Below are 25,658 nucleotides of genomic sequence, written 5' to 3'. Positions count from 1 at the left end.
GTCTCAATCACTCCAAATATTCACTTGCAGATTTTACAAAAACAGTGTTTCAAAACTGCTCTAGCAAAAGGGATGTTCAACTTTGTGAGTTTAGCGCACACATCACAGAGAAGTTTTTGAGAATGCCTCTTTCTAGTTTTTATGTGAATATATTTCCTTTTCCAGCATAGTCCTCAAAGCGCTCCCAAAATTCACTTGCAGATTCCACAAAAAGTGTGTTCCAAACCTGCTATATCAAAAGGAAGGTTCAACTCTGTGATTTGGAAGCACAAATCACAAAGAAGTTTCTGATAATGTTTCTGTCTAGGTTTTATGTGACGACATTTCCTTATATAGCATTGTCCTCAAAGCACTCCAAATATCCACCTGCAGATTCTACAAAAAGAGTGTTTCAAAACTGCTCTGTCAAAAGGCAGGTTCAACACTGTGAGTTTAATGCACACATCACAAAAAAGTTTCTGAGAATGCTTCTGTCTCATTTTTATGCGAAGATATTTTCTTTTCTAGCATAGGCCTCAAAGCGCTGCAAATATCCACATGCAGATTCTACAATAAGAGTGTTTCAAAACTGTTCTTTCAAAAGGAAGGTTCAACTCCGTGTTTTGAATGCATGCATCACAAAGACGTTTCTGAGAATACTTCTGTCTAGTTTTTGTGTGAAGATATTTCCTTTTCCAGCACAGGCCTGAAAGAGCTCCAAATGTCTACTTGCACACACTACAAAAGGAGTGTTTCAAAACTGCTCTATCAAAAGGAAGGTTCAACTCTGTGAATTGAATGCACACATCATAAAGAAGTTTCTGACAATGCTTCTGTTTTGTTTTTATGTGAAGATATTTCCTTTACCCTGCAGAGGCTTCAAAGCGATCCAAGTATTCACTTGCAGATTTTGCAAAAAGAGTGTTTCAAAACTGCTCTAAAAAAAGGAAGGTTCAACTCTCTGAGTTGAATACACACATCACAAGGTGGTTTCGGAGATTGCTTCTGTATAGTTTTTATGAGAAGACATTTACTTTTCCAGTATAGGCTTCAAAGCGCTCCAAGTATCCACTTGCAGATGATACAAAACGAGTGTTTCAAAACTGCACTATCAGAAGGAAGGTTCAACTCTGTGAGTTGAATGCACACATCACAAGGAAGTTTCCGAGAATGCTTCTCTATCGTTTTTATGTGAAGATATTTCCTTTACCATCATAGGCCTCAAATCATTCCAACTATTCACTTGCAGATCCTACAAAAAGAGTATTTCAAAACTCCTCTATCAAAAGGAAGGTTCAACTCTGTGAGATCAATACACACATCACAAAGAGGTTTCTGAGAATGCTTCTTTCTACTTTTTGATTGAAGTTATTTCTTTTTTCAGCGTAGGCCTTAAAGCGCTCCAAATAGCCACTTGCAGACTGTACAAAAAGACTGTTTCAGAACTGCTCCGCCAAAAGTAAGTTCAAAGTCTGTGTGTTGAACGCACACATTGCAAAGTAGTTTCTGAGAATGCTTCTGTCTTGTTTTTATGTGAAGATATTTCCTTTTCCAGCATAGGCCTCAAAGATATCCAAATGTCCACATGAAGATTCTTCAAAGAGAGGGTTTCAAAACTGCTCTATCAAAAGAAAGGTTCAACTCCGTGAGTTGAAAGCACACATCAAAAAGAAGTTTCTGGGAATGCATCTGTCTAGTTTTTATGTGAAGATATTTCCTTTTCCAGCATTGCGTCAAAGCGCTCTAAATCTCCAATGGAAGAGTCAATAAAAAGAGGGTTTCAAAACCGCTCTGCCAAAAGGAAGGTTCAACTCTGTGACTTGAATTCACTCGTAACAAATATGTTTCTGAGAATGCCTCTGTCTAGTTTTCATCTAAAAATATTTCCATTTCCCTCATAGGACTCAAAGCGCTCCAAATATCTAGTTGCATATACTACAAAAAGATTCTTTCAAAACCGCTCTATTCAAGGGAAGGTTCAACTCTGTGAGTTGAATGTAAACATCACAAAGAAGTTTGATAGAGTGCTTCCGTCTTGTTTTTACGTGAAAATATTTCCTTTTCCAGCATAGGTCTCAAAGCGCTCCAAATATCCACTTGCGGATTCTACAAAAAGAGTGTTTCAGAATTGCTCTATCAAAAGGAAGGTTCAACTCTGTGAGTGGAATGCACACATCACAAAGAAGTTTCTGAGAATGCTTCTGTCTAGTTTTCGTGTGAAGATCTTTTCTATTCCAGCACAGGCCTGAAAGAGCTCCAAATGTCTACTTGCACATTCTACAAAAAGAGTGTTTCAAAACTGCTCTATCAAAAGGAAGGTTAAACTCGCTGAGTTGAATGCACACATCACAAAAAAGTTTGTGAGAATGCTTCCTTCTAGTTTTTATGTGAAGTTGTTTCCTTTTCCAGCTTAGGCTTCGAAGTGCTCCAAATATCCACTTGCAGATTCTACAAAAAGAGTGTTCTCAAACTGCTCTAACAAAACGACGGTTCAACTCTCCGAGTTGAATGCACAAATCACAAGGAAGTTGCTGAGAATGCTTCTGTATAGTTTTTATGTGAAGATATTTCCTTTCCCAGCATAGGCTTCAAAGCGCTAAATATATCCACTTGCAGATTCTACAAAAAGAGTGTTTCAAAACTACTCTATCAAAAGAAATGTTTACATCTGTGAGTTGAAAGCACACATCACAAAGAAGTTTCTGAGAATGCTTCTGTGTAGTTTTTATGTGAAGATATTTCCTTTTCCAGCATATCGTCAAAGCACTAAAAATGTCCACTTGAAGATTCTACAAAAAGAGTGTTTCAAAACTGCCCTATCAAAACGAAGGTTCAACTCTGTGAGTTGAATGGACTCATAACAAATACGGTTCTGAGAATGCTTCTGTCTAGTTTTTATGTGAAGTTATTTCCTTTTCCAGCATAGGCCTCAAAGCCCTCCAAATGTCCACTTGAATATTCTACAAAAATATTGTTTCAAAACCGCTCTAAGAAAAGGAAGATCCAACTCTGTGAGTTGAATGCACACATCACAAAGAAGTTTCTGAGCATACTTCTGTCTAATTTTTATGTGAAGTTATTTCCTTTTCCAGCAAAGGCCTCAAAGCACTCCAAATGTACACTTGAATGCACTCATCACAAAGAAGTTTCTGAGAATGCTTCTCTCTACTTTTTATGTGAAGTTATTAGCTTTTCCAGCATAAGCCTCAAAGCGTTCCAAATATCCACTTGTAGCTTCCACAAAAAGACAGTTTCAAAACTGCTCTACCAGAAGGAAGTTTCAACTCCGCGAGTTGAATGCAGACATCACAAAGATGTTTCTGAGAATACTTCTGTCCCGTTCTTATTTGAAGTTATATGATTTTCCAGCAGAGGTCTCAATCACTCCAAATATTCACTTGCAGATTTTACAAAAACAGTGTTTCAAAACTGCTCTAGCAAAAGGGATGTTCAACTTTGTGAGTTTAGCGCACACATCACAGAGAAGTTTCTGAGAATGCCTCTTTCCAGTTTTTATGTGAAAATATTTCCTTTTCCAGCATAGTCCTCAAAGCGCTCCCAAAATTCACCTGCAGATTCCACAAAAAGTGTGTTCCAAACCTGCTATATCAAAAGGAAGGTTCAACTCTGTGATTTGGAAGCACACATCACAAAGAAGTTTCTGATAATGTTTCTGTCTAGGTTTTATGTGAAGACATTTCCTTATATAGCATTGTCCTCAAACCACTCCAAATATCCACCTGCAGATTCTACAAAAAGAGTGTTTCAAAACTGCTCTGTCAAAAGGCAGGTTCAACACTGTGAGTTTAATGCACACATCACAAAAAAGTTTCTGAGAATGCTTCTGTCTCATTTTTATGCGAAGATATTTTCTTTTCTAGCATAGGCCTCAAAGCGCTGCAAATATCCACATGCAGATTCTACAATAAGAGTGTTTCAAAACTGTTCTTTCAAAAGGAAGGTTCAACTCCGTGTTTTGAATGCATGCATCACAAAGACGTTTCTGAGAATACTTCTGTCTAGTTTTTGTGTGAAGATATTTCCTTTTCCAGCACAGGCCTGAAAGAGCTCCAAATGTCTACTTGCACACACTACAAAAGGAGTGTTTCAAAACTGCTCTATCAAAGGGAAGGTTCAACTCTGTGAATTGAATGCACACATCATAAAGAAGTTTCTGACAATGCTTCTGTTTTGTTTTTATGTGAAGATATTTCCTTTACCCTGCAGAGGCTTCAAAGCGATCCAAGTATTCACTTGCAGATTTTGCAAAAAGAGTGTTTCAAAACTGCTCTAAAAAAAGGAAGGTTCAACTCTCTGAGTTGAATACACACATCACAAGGTGGTTTCGGAGATTGCTTCTGTATAGTTTTTATGAGAAGACATTTACTTTTCCAGTATAGGCTTCAAAGCGCTCCAAGTATCCACTTGCAGATGATACAAAACGAGTGTTTCAAAACTGCACTATCAGAAGGAAGGTTCAACTCTGTGAGTTGAATGCACACATCACAAGAAAGTTTCCGAGAATGCTTCTCTATCGTTTTTATGTGAAGATATTTCCTTTACCATCATAGGCCTCAAATCATTCCAACTATTCACTTGCAGATCCTACAAAAAGAGTATTTCAAAACTCCTCTATCAAAAGGAAGGTTCAACTCTGTGAGATCAATACACACATCACAAAGAGGTTTCTGAGAATGCTTCTTTCTACTTTTTGATTGAAGTTATTTCTTTTTTCAGCGTAGGCCTTAAAGCGCTCCAAATATCCACTTGCAGACTGTACAAAAAGACTGTTTCAGAACTGCTCCGCCAAAAGTAAGTTCAAAGTCTGTGTGTTGAACGCACACATTGCAAAGTAGTTTCTGAGAATGCTTCTGTCTTGTTTTTATGTGAAGATATTTCCTTTTCCAGCATAGGCCTCAAAGATATCCAAATGTCCACATGAAGATTCTTCAAAGAGAGGGTTTCAAAACTGCTCTATCAAAAGAAAGGTTCAACTCTGTGAGTTGAAAGCACACATCAAAAAGAAGTTTCTGGGAATGCATCTGTCTAGTTTTTATGTGAAGATATTTCCTTTTCCAGCATTGCGTCAAAGCGCTCTAAATCTCCAATGGAAGAGTCAATAAAAAGAGGGTTTCAAAACCGCTCTGCCAAAAGGAAGGTTCAACTCTGTGACTTGAATTCACTCGTAACAAATATGTTTCTGAGAATGCCTCTGTCTAGTTTTCATCTAAAAATATTTCCATTTCCCTCATAGGACTCAAAGCGCTCCAAATATCTAGTTGCATATACTACAAAAAGATTCTTTCAAAACCACTCTATTCAAGGGAAGGTTCAACTCTGTGAGTTGAATGTAAACATCACAAAGAAGTTTGATAGAGTGCTTCCGTCTTGTTTTTACGTGAAAATATTTCCTTTTCCAGCATAGGTCTCAAAGCGCTCCAAATATCCACTTGCGGATTCTACAAAAAGAGTGTTTCAGAATTGCTCTATCAAAAGGAAGGTTCAACTCTGTGAGTGGAATGCACACATCACAAAGAAGTTTCTGAGAATGCTTCTGTCTAGTTTTCGTGTGAAGATCTTTTCTATTCCAGCACAGGCCTGAAAGAGCTCCAAATGTCTACTTGCACATTCTACAAAAAGAGTGTTTCAAAACTGCTCTATCAAAAGGAAGGTTAAACTCGCTGAGTTGAATGCACACATCACAAAAAAGTTTGTGAGAATGCTTCCTTCTAGTTTTTATGTGAAGTTGTTTCCTTTTCCAGCTTAGGCTTCGAAGTGCTCCAAATATCCATCTTGCAGATTCTACAAAAAGAGTGTTCTCAAACTGCTCTAACAAAACGACGGTTCAACTCTCCGAGTTGAATGCACAAATCACAAGGAAGTTGCTGAGAATGCTTCTGTATAGTTTTTAAGTGAAGATATTTCCTTTCCCAGCATAGGCTTCAAAGCGCTAAATATATCCACTTGCAGATTCTACAAAAAGAGTGTTTCAAAACTACTCTATCAAAAGAAATGTTTACATCTGTGAGTTGAAAGCACACATCACAAAGAAGTTTCTGAGAATGCTTCTGTGTAGTTTTTATGTGAAGATATTTCCTTTTCCAGCATATCGTCAAAGCACTAAAAATGTCCACTTGAAGATTCTACAAAAAGAGTGTTTCAAAACTGCCCTATCAAAACGAAGGTTCAACTCTGTGAGTTGAATGGACTCATAACAAATACGGTTCTGAGAATGCTTCTGTCTAGTTTTTATGTGAAGTTATTTCCTTTTCCAGCATAGGCCTCAAAGCCCTCCAAATGTCCACTTGAATATTCTACAAAAATATTGTTTCAAAACCGCTCTAAGAAAAGGAAGATCCAACTCTGTGAGTTGAATGCACACATCACAAAGAAGTTTCTGAGCATGCTTCTGTCTAATTTTTATGTGAAGTTATTTCCTTTTCCAGCAAAGGCCTCAAAGCACTCCAAATGTACACTTGAATGCACTCATCACAAAGAAGTTTCTGAGAATGCTTCTCTCTACTTTTTATGTGAAGTTATTAGCTTTTCCAGCATAAGCCTCAAAGCGTTCCAAATATCCACTTGTAGCTTCCACAAAAAGACAGTTTCAAAACTGCTCTACCAAAAGGAAGTTTCAACTCCGCGAGTTGAATGCAGACATCACAAAGATGTTTCTGAGAATACTTCTGTCCCGTTCTTATTTGAAGTTATATGATTTTCCAGCAGAGGTCTCAATCACTCCAAATATTCACTTGCAGATTTTACAAAAACAGTGTTTCAAAACTGCTCTAGCAAAAGGGATGTTCAACTTTGTGAGTTTAGCGCACACATCACAGAGAAGTTTCTGAGAATGCCTCTTTCCAGTTTTTATGTGAAAATATTTCCTTTTCCAGCATAGTCCTCAAAGCGCTCCCAAAATTCACTTGCAGATTCCACAAAAAGTGTGTTCCAAACCTGCTATATCAAAAGGAAGGTTCAACTCTGTGATTTGGAAGCACACATCACAAAGAAGTTTCTGATAATGTTTCTGTCTAGGTTTTATGTGAAGACATTTCCTTATATAGCATTGTCCTCAAAGCACTCCAAATATCCACCTGCAGATTCTACAAAAAGAGTGTTTCAAAACTGCTCTGTCAAAAGGCAGGTTCAACACTGTGAGTTTAATGCACACATCACAAAAAAGTTTCTGAGAATGCTTCTGTCTCATTTTTATGCGAAGATATTTTCTTTTCTAGCATAGGCCTCAAAGCGCTCCAAATATCCACATGCAGATTCTACAATAAGAGTGTTTCAAAACTGTTCTATCAAAAGGAAGGTTCAACTCCGTGTTTTGAATGCATGCATCACAAAGACGTTTCTGAGAATACTTCTGTCTAGTTTTTGTGTGAAGATATTTCCTTTTCCAGCACAGGCCTGAAAGAGCTCCAAATGTCTACTTGCACACACTACAAAAGGAGTGTTTCAAAACTGCTCTATCAAAGGGAAGGTTCAACTCTGTGAATTGAATGCACACATCATAAAGAAGTTTCTGACAATGCTTCTGTTTTGTTTTTATGTGAAGATATTTCCTTTACCCTGCAGAGGCTTCAAAGCGATCCAAGTATTCACTTGCAGATTTTGCAAAAAGAGTGTTTCAAAACTGCTCTAAAAAAAGGAAGGTTCAACTCTCTGAGTTGAATACACACATCACAAGGTGGTTTCGGAGATTGCTTCTGTATAGTTTTTATGAGAAGACATTTACTTTTCCAGTATAGGCTTCAAAGCGCTCCAAGTATCCACTTGCAGATGATACAAAACGAGTGTTTCAAAACTGCACTATCAAAAGGAAGGTTCAACTCTGTGAGTTGAATGCACACATCACAAGAAAGTTTCCGAGAATGCTTCTCTATCGTTTTTATGTGAAGATATTTCCTTTACCATCATAGGCCTCAAATCATTCCAACTATTCACTTGCAGATCCTACAAAAAGAGTATTTCAAAACTCCTCTCTCAAAAGGAAGGTTCAACTCTGTGAGTTCAATACACACATCACAAAGAGGTTTCTGAGAATGCTTCTTTCTACTTTTTGATTGAAGTTATTTCTTTTTTCAGCGTAGGCCTTAAAGCGCTCCAAATATCCACTTGCAGACTGTACAAAAAGACTGTTTCAGAACTGCTCCGCCAAAAGTAAGTTCAAAGTCTGTGTGTTGAACGCACACATTGCAAAGTAGTTTCTGAGAATGCTTCTGTCTTGTTTTTATGTGAAGATATTTCCTTTTCCAGCATAGGCCTCAAAGATATCCAAATGTCCACATGAAGATTCTTCAAAGAGAGGGTTTCAAAACTGCTCTATCAAAAGAAAGGTTCAACTCTGTGAGTTGAAAGCACACATCAAAAAGAAGTTTCTGGGAATGCATCTGTCTAGTTTTTATGTGAAGATATTTCCTTTTCCAGCATTGCGTCAAAGCGCTCTAAATCTCCAATGGAAGAGTCAATAAAAAGAGGGTTTCAAAACCGCTCTGCCAAAAGGAAGGTTCAACTCTGTGACTTGAATTCACTCGTAACAAATATGTTTCTGAGAATGCCTCTGTCTAGTTTTTATCTAAAAATATTTCCATTTCCCTCATAGGACTCAAAGCGCTCCAAATATCTAGTTGCATATACTACAAAAAGATTCTTTCAAAACCGCTCTATTCAAGGGAAGGTTCAACTCTGTGAGTTGAATGTAAACATCACAAAGAAGTTTGATAGAGTGCTTCCGCCTTGTTTTTACGTGAAAATATTTCCTTTTCCAGCATAGGCCTCAAAGCGCTCCAAATATCCACTTGCGGATTCTACAAAAAGAGTGTTTCAGAATTGCTCTATCAAAAGGAAGGTTCAACTCTGTGAGTGGAATGCACACATCACAAAGGAGTTTCTGAGAATGCTTCTGTCTAGTTTTCGTGTGAAGATCTTTTCTATTCCAGCACAGGCCTGAAAGAGCTCCAAATGTCTACTTGCACATTCTACAAAAAGAGTGTTTCAAAACTGCTCTATCAAAAGGAAGGTTAAACTTGCTGAGTTGAATGCACACATCACAAAAAAGTTTGTGAGAATGCTTCCTTCTAGTTTTTATGTGAAGTTGTTTCCTTTTCCAGCTTAGCCTTCGAAGTGCTCCAAATATCCACTTGCAGATTCTACAAAAAGAGTGTTCCCAAACTGCTCTAACAAAAGGACGGTTCAACTCTCCGAGTTGAATGCACAAATCACAAGGAAGTTGCTGAGAATGCTTCTGTATAGTTTTTATGTGAAGATATTTCCTTTCCCAGCATAGGCTTCAAAGCGCTCCATATATCCACTTGCAGATTCTACAAAAAGAGTGTTTCAAAACTACTCTATCAAAAGAAATGTTTACATCTGTGAGTTGAAAGCACACATCACAAAGAAGTTTCTGAGAATGCTTCTGTGTAGTTTTTATGTGAAGATATTTCCTTTTCCAGCATATCGTCAAAGCACTAAAAATGTCCACTTGAAGATTCTACAAAAAGAGTGTTTCAAAACTGCCCTATCAAAACGAAGGTTCAACTCTGTGAGTTGAATGGACTCATAACAAATACGTTTCTGAGAATGCTTCTGTCTAGTTTTTATGTGAAGTTATTTCCTTTTCCAGCATAGGCCTCAAAGCCCTCCAAATGTCCACTTGAATATTCTACAAAAATCTTGTTTCAAAACCGCTCTAACAAAAGGAAGATCCAACTCTGTGAGTTGAATGCACACATCACAAAGAAGTTTCTGAGCATGCTTCTGTCTAATTTTTATGTGAAGTTATTTCCTTTTCCAGCAAAGGCCTCAAAGCACTCCAAATGTACACTTGAATGCACTCATCACAAAGAAGTTTCTGAGAATGCTTCTCTCTACTTTTTATGTGAAGTTATTAGCTTTTCCAGCCTAAGCCTCAAAGCGTTCCAAATATCCACTTGTAGCTTCCACAAAAAGACAGTTTCAAAACTGTTCTACCAAAAGGAAGTTTCAACTCCGCGAGTTGAATGCAGACATCACAAAGATGTTTCTGAGAATACTTCTGTCCCGTTCTTATTTGAAGTTATACGATTTTCCAGCAGAGGTCTCAATCACTCCAAATATTCACTTGCAGATTTTACAAAAACAGTGTTTCAAAACTGCTCTAGCAAAAGGGATGTTCAACTTTGTGAGTTTAGCGCACACATCACAGAGAAGTTTTTGAGAATGCCTCTTTCTAGTTTTTATGTGAATATATTTCCTTTTCCAGCATAGTCCTCAAAGCGCTCCCAAAATTCACTTGCAGATTCCACAAAAAGTGTGTTCCAAACCTGCTATATCAAAAGGAAGGTTCAACTCTGTGATTTGGAAGCACAAATCACAAAGAAGTTTCTGATAATGTTTCTGTCTAGGTTTTATGTGACGACATTTCCTTATATAGCATTGTCCTCAAAGCACTCCAAATATCCACCTGCAGATTCTACAAAAAGAGTGTTTCAAAACTGCTCTGTCAAAAGGCAGGTTCAACACTGTGAGTTTAATGCACACATCACAAAAAAGTTTCTGAGAATGCTTCTGTCTCATTTTTATGCGAAGATATTTTCTTTTCTAGCATAGGCCTCAAAGCGCTGCAAATATCCACATGCAGATTCTACAATAAGAGTGTTTCAAAACTGTTCTTTCAAAAGGAAGGTTCAACTCCGTGTTTTGAATGCATGCATCACAAAGACGTTTCTGAGAATACTTCTGTCTAGTTTTTGTGTGAAGATATTTCCTTTTCCAGCACAGGCCTGAAAGAGCTCCAAATGTCTACTTGCACACACTACAAAAGGAGTGTTTCAAAACTGCTCTATCAAAAGGAAGGTTCAACTCTGTGAATTGAATGCACACATCATAAAGAAGTTTCTGACAATGCTTCTGTTTTGTTTTTATGTGAAGATATTTCCTTTACCCTGCAGAGGCTTCAAAGCGATCCAAGTATTCACTTGCAGATTTTGCAAAAAGAGTGTTTCAAAACTGCTCTAAAAAAAGGAAGGTTCAACTCTCTGAGTTGAATACACACATCACAAGGTGGTTTCGGAGATTGCTTCTGTATAGTTTTTATGAGAAGACATTTACTTTTCCAGTATAGGCTTCAAAGCGCTCCAAGTATCCACTTGCAGATGATACAAAACGAGTGTTTCAAAACTGCACTATCAGAAGGAAGGTTCAACTCTGTGAGTTGAATGCACACATCACAAGGAAGTTTCCGAGAATGCTTCTCTATCGTTTTTATGTGAAGATATTTCCTTTACCATCATAGGCCTCAAATCATTCCAACTATTCACTTGCAGATCCTACAAAAAGAGTATTTCAAAACTCCTCTATCAAAAGGAAGGTTCAACTCTGTGAGATCAATACACACATCACAAAGAGGTTTCTGAGAATGCTTCTTTCTACTTTTTGATTGAAGTTATTTCTTTTTTCAGCGTAGGCCTTAAAGCGCTCCAAATAGCCACTTGCAGACTGTACAAAAAGACTGTTTCAGAACTGCTCCGCCAAAAGTAAGTTCAAAGTCTGTGTGTTGAACGCACACATTGCAAAGTAGTTTCTGAGAATGCTTCTGTCTTGTTTTTATGTGAAGATATTTCCTTTTCCAGCATAGGCCTCAAAGATATCCAAATGTCCACATGAAGATTCTTCAAAGAGAGGGTTTCAAAACTGCTCTATCAAAAGAAAGGTTCAACTCCGTGAGTTGAAAGCACACATCAAAAAGAAGTTTCTGGGAATGCATCTGTCTAGTTTTTATGTGAAGATATTTCCTTTTCCAGCATTGCGTCAAAGCGCTCTAAATCTCCAATGGAAGAGTCAATAAAAAGAGGGTTTCAAAACCGCTCTGCCAAAAGGAAGGTTCAACTCTGTGACTTGAATTCACTCGTAACAAATATGTTTCTGAGAATGCCTCTGTCTAGTTTTCATCTAAAAATATTTCCATTTCCCTCATAGGACTCAAAGCGCTCCAAATATCTAGTTGCATATACTACAAAAAGATTCTTTCAAAACCGCTCTATTCAAGGGAAGGTTCAACTCTGTGAGTTGAATGTAAACATCACAAAGAAGTTTGATAGAGTGCTTCCGTCTTGTTTTTACGTGAAAATATTTCCTTTTCCAGCATAGGTCTCAAAGCGCTCCAAATATCCACTTGCGGATTCTACAAAAAGAGTGTTTCAGAATTGCTCTATCAAAAGGAAGGTTCAACTCTGTGAGTGGAATGCACACATCACAAAGAAGTTTCTGAGAATGCTTCTGTCTAGTTTTCGTGTGAAGATCTTTTCTATTCCAGCACAGGCCTGAAAGAGCTCCAAATGTCTACTTGCACATTCTACAAAAAGAGTGTTTCAAAACTGCTCTATCAAAAGGAAGGTTAAACTCGCTGAGTTGAATGCACACATCACAAAAAAGTTTGTGAGAATGCTTCCTTCTAGTTTTTATGTGAAGTTGTTTCCTTTTCCAGCTTAGGCTTCGAAGTGCTCCAAATATCCACTTGCAGATTCTACAAAAAGAGTGTTCTCAAACTGCTCTAACAAAACGACGGTTCAACTCTCCGAGTTGAATGCACAAATCACAAGGAAGTTGCTGAGAATGCTTCTGTATAGTTTTTATGTGAAGATATTTCCTTTCCCAGCATAGGCTTCAAAGCGCTAAATATATCCACTTGCAGATTCTACAAAAAGAGTGTTTCAAAACTACTCTATCAAAAGAAATGTTTACATCTGTGAGTTGAAAGCACACATCACAAAGAAGTTTCTGAGAATGCTTCTGTGTAGTTTTTATGTGAAGATATTTCCTTTTCCAGCATATCGTCAAAGCACTAAAAATGTCCACTTGAAGATTCTACAAAAAGAGTGTTTCAAAACTGCCCTATCAAAACGAAGGTTCAACTCTGTGAGTTGAATGGACTCATAACAAATACGGTTCTGAGAATGCTTCTGTCTAGTTTTTATGTGAAGTTATTTCCTTTTCCAGCATAGGCCTCAAAGCCCTCCAAATGTCCACTTGAATATTCTACAAAAATATTGTTTCAAAACCGCTCTAAGAAAAGGAAGATCCAACTCTGTGAGTTGAATGCACACATCACAAAGAAGTTTCTGAGCATGCTTCTGTCTAATTTTTATGTGAAGTTATTTCCTTTTCCAGCAAAGGCCTCAAAGCACTCCAAATGTACACTTGAATGCACTCATCACAAAGAAGTTTCTGAGAATGCTTCTCTCTACTTTTTATGTGAAGTTATTAGCTTTTCCAGCATAAGCCTCAAAGCGTTCCAAATATCCACTTGTAGCTTCCACAAAAAGACAGTTTCAAAACTGCTCTACCAAAAGGAAGTTTCAACTCCGCGAGTTGAATGCAGACATCACAAAGATGTTTCTGAGAATACTTCTGTCCCGTTCTTATTTGAAGTTATATGATTTTCCAGCAGAGGTCTCAATCACTCCAAATATTCACTTGCAGATTTTACAAAAACAGTGTTTCAAAACTGCTCTAGCAAAAGGGATGTTCAACTTTGTGAGTTTAGCGCACACATCACAGAGAAGTTTCTGAGAATGCCTCTTTCCAGTTTTTATGTGAAAATATTTCCTTTTCCAGCATAGTCCTCAAAGCGCTCCCAAAATTCACTTGCAGATTCCACAAAAAGTGTGTTCCAAACCTGCTATATCAAAAGGAAGGTTCAACTCTGTGATTTGGAAGCACACATCACAAAGAAGTTTCTGATAATGTTTCTGTCTAGGTTTTCTGTGAAGACATTTCCTTATATAGCATTGTCCTCAAAGCACTCCAAATATCCACCTGCAGATTCTACAAAAAGAGTGTTTCAAAACTGCTCTGTCAAAAGGCAGGTTCAACACTGTGAGTTTAATGCACACATCACAAAAAAGTTTCTGAGAATGCTTCTGTCTCATTTTTATGCGAAGATATTTTCTTTTCTAGCATAGGCCTCAAAGCGCTGCAAATATCCACATGCAGATTCTACAATAAGAGTGTTTCAAAACTGTTCTTTCAAAAGGAAGGTTCAACTCCGTGTTTTGAATGCATGCATCACAAAGACGTTTCTGAGAATACTTCTGTCTAGTTTTTGTGTGAAGATATTTCCTTTTCCAGCACAGGCCTGAAAGAGCTCCAAATGTCTACTTGCACACACTACAAAAGGAGTGTTTCAAAACTGCTCTATCAAAAGGAAGGTTCAACTCTGTGAATTGAATGCACACATCATAAAGAAGTTTCTGACAATGCTTCTGTTTTGTTTTTATGTGAAGATATTTCCTTTACCCTGCAGAGGCTTCAAAGCGATCCAAGTATTCACTTGCAGATTTTGCAAAAAGAGTGTTTCAAAACTGCTCTAAAAAAAGGAAGGTTCAACTCTCTGAGTTGAATACACACATCACAAGGTGGTTTCGGAGATTGCTTCTGTATAGTTTTTATGAGAAGACATTTACTTTTCCAGTATAGGCTTCAAAGCGCTCCAAGTATCCACTTGCAGATGATACAAAACGAGTGTTTCAAAACTGCACTATCAAAAGGAAGGTTCAACTCTGTGAGTTGAATGCACACATCACAAGGAAGTTTCCGAGAATGCTTCTCTATCGTTTTTATGTGAAGATATTTCCTTTACCATCATAGGCCTCAAATCATTCCAACTATTCACTTGCAGATCCTACAAAAAGAGTATTTCAAAACTCCTCTATCAAAAGGAAGGTTCAACTCTGTGAGATCAATACACACATCACAAAGAGGTTTCTGAGAATGCTTCTTTCTACTTTTTGATTGAAGTTATTTCTTTTTTCAGCGTAGGCCTTAAAGCGCTCCAAATATCCACTTGCAGACTGTACAAAAAGACTGTTTCAGAACTGCTCCGCCAAAAGTAAGTTCAAAGTCTGTGTGTTGAACGCACACATTGCAAAGTAGTTTCTGAGAATGCTTCTGTCTTGTTTTTATGTGAAGATATTTCCTTTTCCAGCATAGGCCTCAAAGATATCCAAATGTCCACATGAAGATTCTTCAAAGAGAGGGTTTCAAAACTGCTCTATCAAAAGAAAGGTTCAACTCTGTGAGTTGAAAGCACACATCAAAAAGAAGTTTCTGGGAATGCATCTGTCTAGTTTTTATGTGAAGATATTTCCTTTTCCAGCATTGCGTCAAAGCGCTCTAAATCTCCAATGGAAGAGTCAATAAAAAGAGGGTTTCAAAACCGCTCTGCCAAAAGGAAGGTTCAACTCTGTGACTTGAATTCACTCGTAACAAATATGTTTCTGAGAATGCCTCTGTCTAGTTTTCATCTAAAAATATTTCCATTTCCCTCATAGGACTCAAAGCGCTCCAAATATCTAGTTGCATATACTACAAAAAGATTCTTTCAAAACCGCTCTATTCAAGGGAAGGTTCAACTCTGTGAGTTGAATGTAAACATCACAAAGAAGTTTGATAGAGTGCTTCGGTCTTGTTTTTACGTGAAAATATTTCCTTTTCCAGCATAGGCCTCAAAGCGCTCCAAATATCCACTTGCGGATTCTACAAAAAGAGTGTTTCAGAATTGCTCTATCAAAAGGAAGGTTCAACTCTGTGAGTGGAATGCACACATCACAAAGAAGTTTCTGAGAATGCTTCTGTCTAGTTTTCGTGTGAAGATCTTTTCTATTCCAGCACAGGCCTGAAAGAGCTCCAAATGTCTACTTGCACATTCTACAAAAAGAGTGTTTCAAAACTGCTCTATCAAAAGTAAGGTTAAACTCGCTGAGTTGAATGCACACATCACAAAAAAGTTTGTGAGAATGCTTCCTTCTAGTTTTTATGTGAAGTTGTTTCCTTTTCCAGCTTAGGCTTCAAAGTGCTCCAATTATCCACTTGCAGATTCTACAAAAAGAGTGTTCCCAAACTGCTCTAACAAAACGACGATTCAACTCTCCGAGTTGAATGCACAAATCACAAGGAAGTTGCTGAGAATGCTTCTGTATAGTTTTTATGTGAAGATATTTCCTTTTCCAGCATAGGCTTCAAAGCGCTCCATATATCCACTTGCAGATTCTACAAAAAGAGTGTTTCAAAACTACTCTATCAAAAGAAATGTTTACATCTGTGAGTTGAAAGCACACATCACAAAGAAGTTTCTGAGAATGCTTCTGTGTAGTTTTTATGTGAAGATATTTCCTTTTCCAGCATATCGTCAAAGCACTAAAAATGTCCACTTGAAGATTCTACAAAAAGAGTGTTTCAAAACTGCCCTATCAAAACGAAGGTTCAACTCTGTGAGTTGAATGGACTCATATCAAATACGTTTCTGAGAATGCTTCTGTCTAGTTTTTATGTGAAGTTATTTCCTTTTCCAGCATAGGCCTCAAAGCCCTCCAAATGTCCACTTGAATATTCTACAAAAATATTGTTTCAAAACCGCTCTAAGAAAAGGAAGATCCAACTCTGTGAGTTGAATGCACACATCACAAAGAAGTTTCTGAGCATGCTTCTGTCTAATTTTTATGTGAAGTTATTTCCTTTTCCAGCAAAGGCCTCAAAGCACTCCAAATGTACACTTGAATGCACTCATCACAAAGAAGTTTCTGAGAATGCTTCTCTCTACTTTTTATGTGAAGTTATTAGCTTTTCCAGCCTAAGCCTCAAAGCGTTCCAAATATCCACTTGTAGCTTCCACAAAAAGACAGTTTCAAAACTGCTCTACCAAAAGGAAGTTTCAACCCCGCGAGTTGAATGCAGACATCACAAAGATGTTTCTGAGAATACTTCTGTCCCGTTCTTATTTGAAGTTATACGATTTTCCAGCAGAGGTCTCAATCACTCCAAATATTCACTTGCAGATTTTACAAAAACAGTGTTTCAAAACTGCTCTAGCAAAAGGGATGTTCAACTTTGTGAGTTTAGCGCACACATCACAGAGAAGTTTTTGAGAATGCCTCTTTCTAGTTTTTATGTGAATATATTTCCTTTTCCAGCATAGTCCTCAAAGCGCTCCCAAAATTCACTTGCAGATTCCACAAAAAGTGTGTTCCAAACCTGCTATATCAAAAGGAAGGTTCAACTCTGTGATTTGGAAGCACACATCACAAAGAAGTTTCTGATAATGTTTCTGTCTAGGTTTTATGTGAAGACATTTCCTTATATAGCATTGTCCTCAAACCACTCCAAATATCCACCTGCAGATTCTACAAAAAGAGTGTTTCAAAACTGCTCTGTCAAAAGGCAGGTTCAACACTGTGAGTTTAATGCGCACATCACAAAAAAGTTTCTGAGAATGCTTCTGTCTCATTTTTATGCGAAGATATTTTCTTTTCTAGCATAGGCCTCAAAGCGCTCCAAATATCCACATGCAGATTCTACAATAAGAGTGTTTCAAAACTGTTCTATCAAAAGGAAGGTTCAACTCCGTGTTTTGAATGCATGCATCACAAAGAGGTTTCTGGGAATACTTCTGTCTAGTTTTTGTGTGAAGATATTTCCTTTTCCAGCACAGGCCTGAAAGAGCTCCAAATGTCTACTTGCACACACTACAAAAGGAGTGTTTCAAAACTGCTCTATCAAAAGGAAGGTTCAACTCTGTGAATTGAATGCACACATCATAAAGAAGTTTCTGACAATGCTTCCGTTTTGTTTTTATGTGAGGATATTTCCTTTACCCTGCAGAGGTTTCAAAGCGATCCAAGTATTCACTTGCAGATTTTGCAAAAAGAGTGTTTCAAAACTGCTCTAAAAAAAGGAAGGTTCAACTCTCTGAGTTGAATACACACATCACAAGGTGGTTTCGGAGATTGCTTCTCTATAGTTTTTATGAGAAGACATTTACTTTTCCAGTATAGGCTTCAAAGCGCTCCAAGTATCCACTTGCAGATGATACAAAACGAGTGTTTCAAAACTGCACTATCAGAAGGAAGGTTCAACTCTGTGAGTTGAATGCACACATCACAAGGAAGTTTCCGAGAATGCTTCTCTATCGTTTTTATGTGAAGATATTTCCTTTACCATCATAGGCCTCAAATCATTCCAACTATTCACTTGCAGATCCTACAAAAAGAGTATTTCAAAACTCCTCTCTCAAAAGGAAGGTTCAACTCTGTGAGTTCAATACACACATCACAAAGAGGTTTCTGAGAATGCTTCTTTCTACTTTTTGATTGAAGTTATTTCTTTTTTCAGCGTAGGCCTTAAAGCGCTCCAAATATCCACTTGCAGACTGTACAAAAAGACTGTTTCAGAACTGCTCCGCCAAAAGTAAGTTTAAAGTCTGTGTGTTGAACGCACACATTGCAAAGTAGTTTCTGAGAATGCTTCTGTCTTGTTTTTATGTGAAGATATTTCCTTTTCCAGCATAGGCCTCAAAGATATCCAAATGTCCACATGAAGATTCTTCAAAGAGAGGGTTTCAAAACTGCTCTATCAAAAGAAAGGTTCAACTCTGTGAGTTGAAAGCACACATCAAAAAGAAGTTTCTGGGAATGCATCTGTCTAGTTTTTATGTGAAGATATTTCCTTTTCCAGCATTGCGTCAAAGCGCTCTAAATCTCCAATGGAAGAGTCAATAAAAAGAGGGTTTCAAAACCGCTCTGCCAAAAGGAAGGTTCAACTCTGTGACTTGAATTTACTCGTAACAAATATGTTTCTGAGAATGCCTCTGTCTAGTTTTCATCTAAAAATATTTCCATTTCCCTCATAGGACTCAAAGCGTTCCAAATATCTAGTTGCATATACTACAAAAAGATTCTTTCAAAACCGCTCTATTCAAGGGAAGGTTCAACTCTGTGAGTTGAATGTAAACATCACAAAGAAGTTTGATAGAGTGCTTCCGCCTTGTTTTTACGTGAAAATATTTCCTTTTCCAGCATAGGCCTCAAAGCGCTCCAAATATCCACTTGCGGATTCTACAAAAAGAGTGTTTCAGAATTGCTCTATCAAAAGGAAGGTTCAACTCTGTGAGTGGAATGCACACGTCACAAAGAAGTTTCTGAGAATGCTTCTGTCTAGTTTTCGTGTGAAGATCTTTTCTATTCCAGCACAGGCCTGAAAGAGCTCCAAATGTCTACTTGCACATTCTACAAAAAGAGTGTTTCAAAACTGCTCTATCAAATGTAAGGTTAAACTCGCTGAGTTGAATGCACACATCACAAAAAAGTTTGTGAGAATGCTTCCTTCTAGTTTTTATGTGAAGTTGTTTCCTTTTCCAGCTTAGGCTTCAAAGTGCTCCAAATATCCACTTGCAGATTCTACAAAAAGAGTGTTCCCAAACTACTCTAACAAAAGGACGGTTCAACTCTCCGAGTTGAATGCACAAATCACAAGGAAGTTGCTGAGAATGCTTCTGTATAGTTTTTATGTGAAGATATTTCCTTTTCCAGCATAGGCTTCAAAGCGCTCCATATATCCACTTGCAGGTTCTACAAAAAGAGTGTTTCAAAACTACTCTATCAAAAGAAATGTTTACATCTGTGAGTTGAAAGCACACATCACAAAGAAGTTTCTGAGAATGCTTCTGTGTAGTTTTTATGTGAAGATATTTCCTTTTCCAGCATATCGTCAAAGCACTAAAAATGTCCACTTGAAGATTCTACAAAAAGAGTGTTTCAAAACTGCCCTATCAAAACGAAGGTTCAACTCTGTGAGTTGAATGGACTCATAACAAATACGTTTCTGAGAATGCTTCTGTCTAGTTTTTATGTGAAGTTATTTCCTTTTCCAGCATAGGCCTCAAAGCCCTCCAAATGTCCACTTGAATATTCTACAAAAATATTGTTTCAAAACCGCTCTAAGAAAAGGAAGATCCAACTCTGTGAGTTGAATGCACACATCACAAAGAAGTTTCTGAGCATGCTTCTGTCTAATTTTTATGTGAAGTTATTTCCTTTTCCAGCAAAGGCCTCAAAGCACTCCAAATGTACACTTGAATGCACTCATCACAAAGAAGTTTCTGAGAATGCTTCTCTCTACTTTTTATGTGAAGTTATTAGCTTTTCCAGCCTAAGCCTCAAAGCGTTCCAAATATCCACTTGTAGCTTCCACAAAAAGACAGTTTCAAAACTGCTCTACCAAAAGGAAGTTTCAACTCCGCGAGTTGAATGCAGACATCACAAAGATGTTTCTGAGAATACTTCTGTCCCGTTCTTATTTGAAGTTATACGATTTTCCAGCAGAGGTCTCAATCACTCCAAATATTCACTTGCAGATTTTACAAAAACAGTGTTTCAAAACTGCTCTAGCAAAAGGGATGTTCAACTTTGTGAGTTTAGCGCACACATCACAGAGAAGTTTTTGAGAATGCCTCTTTCTAGTTTTTATGTGAATATATTTCCTTTTCCAGCATAGTCCTCAAAGCGCTCCCAAAATTCACTTGCAGATTCCACAAAAAGTGTGTTCCAAACCTGCTATATCAAAAGGAAGGTTCAACTCTGTGATTTGGAAGCACACATCACAAAGAAGTTTCTGATAATGTTTCTGTCTAGGTTTTATTTGAAGACATTTCCTTATATAGCATTGTCCTCAAAGCACTCCAAATATCCACCTGCAGATTCTACAAAAAGAGTGTTTCAAAACTGCTCTGTCAAAAGGCAGGTTCAACACTGTGAGTTTAATGCACACATCACAAAAAAGTTTCTGAGAATGCTTCTGTCTCGTTTTTATGCGAAGATATTTTCTTTTCTAGCATAGGCCTCAAAGCGCTGCAAATATCCACATGCAGATTCTACAATAAGAGTGTTTCAAAACTGTTCTTTCAAAAGGAAGGTTCAACTCCGTGTTTTGAATGCATGCATCACAAAGACGTTTCTGAGAATACTTCTGTCTAGTTTTTGTGTGAAGATATTTCCTTTTCCAGCACAGGCCTGAAAGAGCTCCAAATGTCTACTTGCACACACTACAAAAGGAGTGATTCAAAACTGCTCTATCAAAAGGAAGGTTCAACTCTGTGAATTGAATGCACACATCGTAAAGAAGTTTCTGACAATGCTTCTGTTTTGTTTTTATGTGAAGATATTTCCTTTACCCTGCAGAGGCTTCAAAGCGATCCAAGTATTCACTTGCAGATTTTGCAAAAAGAGTGTTTCAAAACTGCTCTAAAAAAAGGAAGGTTCAACTCTCTGAGTTGAATACACACATCACAAGGTGGTTTCGGAGATTGCTTCTGTATAGTTTTTATGAGAAGACATTTACTTTTCCAGTATAGGCTTCAAAGCGCTCCAAGTATCCACTTGCAGATGATACAAAACGAGTGTTTCAAAACTGCACTATCAGAAGGAAGGTTCAACTCTGTGAGTTGAATGCACACATCACAAGGAAGTTTCCGAGAATGCTTCTCTATCGTTTTTATGTGAAGATATTTCCTTTACCATCATAGGCCTCAAATCATTCCAACTATTCACTTGCAGATCCTACAAAAAGAGTATTTCAAAACTCCTCTATCAAAAGGAAGGTTCAACTCTGTGAGATCAATACACACATCACAAAGAGGTTTCTGAGAATGCTTCTTTCTACTTTTTGATTGAAGTTATTTCTTTTTTCAGCGTAGGCCTTAAAGCGCTCCAAATATCCACTTGCAGACTGTACAAAAAGACTGTTTCAGAACTGCTCCGCCAAAAGTAAGTTCAAAGTCTGTGTGTTGAACGCACACATTGCAAAGTAGTTTCTGAGAATGCTTCTGTCTTGTTTTTATGTGAAGATATTTCCTTTTCCAGCATAGGCCTCAAAGATATCCAAATGTCCACATGAAGATTCTTCAAAGAGAGGGTTTCAAAACTGCTCTATCAAAAGAAAGGTTCAACTCTGTGAGTTGAAAGCACACATCAAAAAGAAGTCTCTGGGAATGCATCTGTCTAGTTTTTATGTGAAGATATTTCCTTTTCCAGCATTGCGTCAAAGCGCTCTAAATCTCCAATGGAAGAGTCAATAAAAAGAGGGTTTCAAAACCGCTCTGCCAAAAGGAAGGTTCAACTCTGTGACTTGAATTCACTCGTAACAAATATGTTTCTGAGAATGCCTCTGTCTAGTTTTCATCTAAAAATATTTCCATTTCCCTCATAGGACTCAAAGCGCTCCAAATATCTAGTTGCATATACTACAAAAGATTCTTTCAAAACCGCTCTATTCAAGGGAAGGTTCAACTCTGTGAGTTGAATGTAAACATCACAAAGAAGTTTGATAGAGTGCTTCCGTCTTGTTTTTACGTGAAAATATTTCCTTTTCCAGCATAGGTCTCAAAGGGCTCCAAATATCCACTTGCGGATTCTACAAAAAGAGTGTTTCAGAATTGCTCTATCAAAAGGAAGGTTCAACTCTGTGAGTGGAATGCACACATCACAAAGAAGTTTCTGAGAATGCTTCTGTCTAGTTTTCGTGTGAAGATCTTTTCTATTCCAGCACAGGCCTGAAAGAGCTCCAAATGTCTACTTGCACATTCTACAAAAAGAGTGTTTCAAAACTGCTCTATCAAAAGGAAGGTTAAACTCGCTGAGTTGAATGCACACATCACAAAAAAGTTTGTGAGAATGCTTCCTTCTAGTTTTTATGTGAAGTTGTTTCCTTTTCCAGCTTAGGCTTCGAAGTGCTCCAAATATCCACTTGCAGATTCTACAAAAAGAGTGTTCTCAAACTGCTCTAACAAAACGACGGTTCAACTCTCCGAGTTGAATGCACAAATCACAAGGAAGTTGCTGAGAATGCTTCTGTATAGTTTTTATGTGAAGATATTTCCTTTCCCAGCATAGGCTTCAAAGCGCTAAATATATCCACTTGCAGATTCTACAAAAAGAGTGTTTCAAAACTACTCTATCAAAAGAAATGTTTACATCTGTGAGTTGAAAGCACACATCACAAAGAAGTTTCTGAGAATGCTTCTGTGTAGTTTTTATGTGAAGATATTTCCTTTTCCAGCATATCGTCAAAGCACTAAAAATGTCCACTTGAAGATTCTACAAAAAGAGTGTTTCAAAACTGCCCTATCAAAACGAAGGTTCAACTCTGTGAGTTGAATGGACTCATAACAAATACGGTTCTGAGAATGCTTCTGTCTAGTTTTTATGTGAAGTTATTTCCTTTTCCAGCATAGGCCTCAAAGCCCTCCAAATGTCCACTTGAATATTCTACAAAAATATTGTTTCAAAACCGCTCTAAGAAAAGGAAGATCCAACTCTGTGAGTTGAATGCACACATCACAAAGAAGTTTCTGAGCATACTTCTGTCTAATTTTTATGTGAAGTTATTTCCTTTTCCAGCAAAGGCCTCAAAGCACTCCAAATGTACACTTGAATGCACTCATCACAAAGAAGTTTCTGAGAATGCTTCTCTCTACTTTTTATGTGAAGTTATTAGCTTTTCCAGCATAAGCCTCAAAGCGTTCCAAATATCCACTTGTAGCTTCCACAAAAAGACAGTTTCAAAACTGCTCTACCAGAAGGAAGTTTCAACTCCGCGAGTTGAATGCAGACATCACAAAGATGTTTCTGAGAATACTTCTGTCCCGTTCTTATTTGAAGTTATATGATTTTCCAGCAGAGGTCTCAATCACTCCAAATATTCACTTGCAGATTTTACAAAAACAGTGTTTCAAAACTGCTCTAGCAAAAGGGATGTTCAACTTTGTGAGTTTAGCGCACACATCACAGAGAAGTTTCTGAGAATGCCTCTTTCCAGTTTTTATGTGAAAATATTTCCTTTTCCAGCATAGTCCTCAAAGCGCTCCCAAAATTCACCTGCAGATTCCACAAAAAGTGTGTTCCAAACCTGCTATATCAAAAGGAAGGTTCAACTCTGTGATTTGGAAGCACACATCACAAAGAAGTTTCTGATAATGTTTCTGTCTAGGTTTTATGTGAAGACATTTCCTTATATAGCATTGTCCTCAAACCACTCCAAATATCCACCTGCAGATTCTACAAAAAGAGTGTTTCAAAACTGCTCTGTCAAAAGGCAGGTTCAACACTGTGAGTTTAATGCACACATCACAAAAAAGTTTCTGAGAATGCTTCTGTCTCATTTTTATGCGAAGATATTTTCTTTTCTAGCATAGGCCTCAAAGCGCTGCAAATATCCACATGCAGATTCTACAATAAGAGTGTTTCAAAACTGTTCTTTCAAAAGGAAGGTTCAACTCCGTGTTTTGAATGCATGCATCACAAAGACGTTTCTGAGAATACTTCTGTCTAGTTTTTGTGTGAAGATATTTCCTTTTCCAGCACAGGCCTGAAAGAGCTCCAAATGTCTACTTGCACACACTACAAAAGGAGTGTTTCAAAACTGCTCTATCAAAGGGAAGGTTCAACTCTGTGAATTGAATGCACACATCATAAAGAAGTTTCTGACAATGCTTCTGTTTTGTTTTTATGTGAAGATATTTCCTTTACCCTGCAGAGGCTTCAAAGCGATCCAAGTATTCACTTGCAGATTTTGCAAAAAGAGTGTTTCAAAACTGCTCTAAAAAAAGGAAGGTTCAACTCTCTGAGTTGAATACACACATCACAAGGTGGTTTCGGAGATTGCTTCTGTATAGTTTTTATGAGAAGACATTTACTTTTCCAGTATAGGCTTCAAAGCGCTCCAAGTATCCACTTGCAGATGATACAAAACGAGTGTTTCAAAACTGCACTATCAGAAGGAAGGTTCAACTCTGTGAGTTGAATGCACACATCACAAGAAAGTTTCCGAGAATGCTTCTCTATCGTTTTTATGTGAAGATATTTCCTTTACCATCATAGGCCTCAAATCATTCCAACTATTCACTTGCAGATCCTACAAAAAGAGTATTTCAAAACTCCTCTATCAAAAGGAAGGTTCAACTCTGTGAGATCAATACACACATCACAAAGAGGTTTCTGAGAATGCTTCTTTCTACTTTTTGATTGAAGTTATTTCTTTTTTCAGCGTAGGCCTTAAAGCGCTCCAAATATCCACTTGCAGACTGTACAAAAAGACTGTTTCAGAACTGCTCCGCCAAAAGTAAGTTCAAAGTCTGTGTGTTGAACGCACACATTGCAAAGTAGTTTCTGAGAATGCTTCTGTCTTGTTTTTATGTGAAGATATTTCCTTTTCCAGCATAGGCCTCAAAGATATCCAAATGTCCACATGAAGATTCTTCAAAGAGAGGGTTTCAAAACTGCTCTATCAAAAGAAAGGTTCAACTCTGTGAGTTGAAAGCACACATCAAAAAGAAGTTTCTGGGAATGCATCTGTCTAGTTTTTATGTGAAGATATTTCCTTTTCCAGCATTGCGTCAAAGCGCTCTAAATCTCCAATGGAAGAGTCAATAAAAAGAGGGTTTCAAAACCGCTCTGCCAAAAGGAAGGTTCAACTCTGTGACTTGAATTCACTCGTAACAAATATGTTTCTGAGAATGCCTCTGTCTAGTTTTCATCTAAAAATATTTCCATTTCCCTCATAGGACTCAAAGCGCTCCAAATATCTAGTTGCATATACTACAAAAAGATTCTTTCAAAACCACTCTATTCAAGGGAAGGTTCAACTCTGTGAGTTGAATGTAAACATCACAAAGAAGTTTGATAGAGTGCTTCCGTCTTGTTTTTACGTGAAAATATTTCCTTTTCCAGCATAGGTCTCAAAGCGCTCCAAATATCCACTTGCGGATTCTACAAAAAGAGTGTTTCAGAATTGCTCTATCAAAAGGAAGGTTCAACTCTGTGAGTGGAATGCACACATCACAAAGAAGTTTCTGAGAATGCTTCTGTCTA

This window comes from Pongo abelii, chromosome 20 (assembly GCF_028885655.2).
Source record: "Pongo abelii isolate AG06213 chromosome 20, NHGRI_mPonAbe1-v2.0_pri, whole genome shotgun sequence".
Classification (NCBI taxonomy): Eukaryota; Metazoa; Chordata; class Mammalia; order Primates; family Hominidae; genus Pongo; species Pongo abelii.
This window is presented reverse-complemented; position numbering follows the sequence as displayed.